Here is a 2,981-nt window from a genome sequence, read left to right on the forward strand (position 1 = left end):
CTCTCCCCTGTCTCCTTCTCTCTGTCTCCCTCTCTCTGTCTCCCTCTGTCTCTCTCTCTGTCTCCATCCCTCTCCCTCACTCTGTCTCCCTCCCTCTCTCTCTCTCCCTCTGTCTCCCTCTCTGTCTCTCTGTCTGTCTTAGTCTCTGCCTCTATCTGTCTGTCCCTGCCTCTGCCTCGATCTGTCTGTCTGTCCCTGTCTCTATTTGTCCCTGTCTGTCCCTGTTTCCCTCCCTTTGCCTGATATTAAGGTCACTCTAAGATTCAGGTAAGTCTACAGCACTTGGTTTACCCAGGCAGTCTCCCATCCAGGTACTAACCAGGCCCGACCCTGCTTAACTTCAGACGAGATCAGGTGCTTTTAGGGTGGTATGGCCGCTGCCTACAGTGGCGGCATGCCCCAAGAGAAAAGAGAAGTAGTTCATGGCGCGTCTTTGCGCCCAGAAAAAAAACTGCAGGGCGCCGCACTGAGCTGCGGCATGCCCAGTGTCCAGAAATAGGTGCCACGGACCGAGTTACGGCCCGCAGCTTAGATTTTCAAAGTGTCTGTATGTCTGTCCATAAATCATACCAACTTTTCATTCTGTCTCCCTCCCTCTGTCTTTCTCTCATTCTACCAACCCCTCCTTTATCATACTCTGTCCCATTATCCATCTCTTTTGTTATCCATCCCTCTTTTCCTCTCTCTCTCTTCCTTTTGTTACCCTGATTTTCCCATTTCAATTGCCCCTGCGCTATTCCCTCCCTCTCTCTTAGTCTATAATGTACTCTTCTTTCTCACTTGTCTCCCATATACACTCTATACTTAGTTCTATTTCTACCTCCCATGTCCTTAGTCCCCACTCTCTAAATTCCTATTGCTTCTTTGAGATTTACGTCAGTTCTTTTTCCTGCATTGAAAATTCTCCTGTTCTTCAGTTATGTCATTTTATGCCAACTACCTGCTTTATCAAACCTTATCATTTGCAGAAGACCCTTCTCTGCAGACATTAAATAGATTCCTGTCCCTGTGAGTGCTTTCAGTTCTGCATGCTTCTAAAGGTTAGGAAAGTGGAAAGACCTTGTTCAACCTTTAGTAGGCATTAGATCAAAAGAAAGTTTATTGTTGAGTGGTAAAGGAAAATCCACCTATTTCTGGAGGAGTTGTTAGATACCGTGGAGTCTCCACATGTGACATTTCTTTTACCAAACTATCCTTTTCTTGAAGTGATAGTGTCATATTTCTTGGGTTCTACTCCTGATTTGGCACTTCCTCAAGGTATCACCGACCTCTAAATCAAGCTGTAGGCTGCTGAAAGTTAGAACTAAGAAGTGTGTCTGAGGCCTTGATTCATCCTTTCCTTATTTGTACTGACTAGGAAACTTCTAATAATCCTCTTCTGCATCCATCCTTTGCTTTGTCATTCACTATTATTTTTACTCCCCTTGCCATCGCCCTTCTCCACTTTCGTTTCCTACCCTATCTTTACCAATCTCTTGCTCCAACCTTCTCTCCACTTAGTCTGTTCTCACTTCATCTTTTACTTGGCTGTTTCCCTCTCTCATTTCCCCCTCTCCCACTCTCTTATTGTGCTCATCTATCATTATTTCCCTCCCTTCTCGCCTCTTTTCCTATCTTCTCTCGTCAATCATTTCTCCCTCTTTCCTCTTCCCCTCTCTGATTGTCTCTACTCCTCAATCCGTCTCTTATTTTTCCTTTTGGCTCTGTCTCTCTCTTTATCTCTCCACTGCTCTTACGTCTCCCTTTGTCTCAACATGGAGGGTTAATTACATTTTTCACTACAACATTGTCAAAATTGAATTTTCATTTATTTTCCATTTTTAGTCATCTAGTTCTTTGAATGTAGTTATTTCAGTCCTTAGTGGGTTTTTTTGAAGTTTTTTCGCTCTTAGCTGTATACAGCACTCTCCCCATTGCACAAACGGATGGAATTTCATAAGAATGAAACTTTCAAATTTCAATCCGGTTTGTCACTTCACAGTTTTTAAACTAAGAATGTTGGCACTAGCCCCGATCCCCAAATGCCCCCACCCGTGCCCCGTAGCTTTTTATCCGATCGTTGTGGCCAGCTGTGAGGGACTAAAGCTCACGTCCCCTGCCTAAGACTTGCTAATTGTGCTGCTCGAAGGCGTCAGCAGCTCCCCAAGGACTTAACGTCATCTTCTAAGGCCTGGGATGGGGTGAGATGCGCCATGCTGTGCCTCCTCTGCCGGCCCATTGTCATACTGCCCATGACAATGAGAACGGCTGACTCTGTGACCTGCTGAGAGTCACACTTGGGCTGTAGCAGCCTTTCAGGTGTTGCCCCAGCAGGAAAGTCGGCCCAGGTATGTGGGCCCATCCTCTAGAACTGGGCCTGGATCCAGGGGGGCAAGCGCCCCACCTTGCCCGACCCCTGCGGACGCCCATGGGTGTGAACAGGGCTGGAAAGCAGCAGGGTAAACCCACCAGCAGGTGTAATCCCCAAAGAATGAACCACGAGGCAACAGCCGCATTATGGTATAAGACCACATTCACTACAATGGGGCCCAGAGGAGGGAGAGTCCATCCGACAGCCATCTCTGCCGCAAGACCATCTGCTGACATGTCATGCATTTAGGCGTCTGCACCCACCTCTAACTTGGAACTTGGAAACCCAGAAACATGTGTTTGCACAAACGAGAAACAAGCAAAAATTAACTAGAGCTGTGCTTCAATTAGAACCTGCTAGGCGGGCTTGCCGTATGAATACACCTGCCAATCACTGAAACCTTCATAGACGATTTCTTCCTCCTTTACTTCCCTGTATGATTAAAAACATTTCAAACAACAGGTAATGATAAACAAGCCATAGTTTCTAAGTATCGAGGAACGCTTTGTGTGACTGCTTCTTCAACAGCGTTCCTTGCTCTTGCGTACATGTCTTTTTTCCTGCCCACAACCAGAGCTCTCAGCCTGGCCACTAGAGTAATGCCCAGAAAAGCCCAGAAAAGCCTTCCTGT

At 46.5% G+C, this 2,981-nt stretch overlaps 1 pseudogene; it reads right to left on the minus strand.

Annotated features, from left to right (window-relative positions):
• Window positions 1-270: 270 nt before the first annotated feature.
• LOC144783480 (5S ribosomal RNA) lies at window positions 271-382 on the minus strand (annotated as a pseudogene).
• Between the last annotated feature and the right edge of the window lie 2,599 nt (window positions 383-2,981).

Source organism: Lissotriton helveticus, chromosome 9 (assembly GCF_964261635.1).
Source record: "Lissotriton helveticus chromosome 9, aLisHel1.1, whole genome shotgun sequence".
NCBI lineage: Eukaryota > Metazoa > Chordata > Amphibia > Caudata > Salamandridae > Lissotriton > Lissotriton helveticus.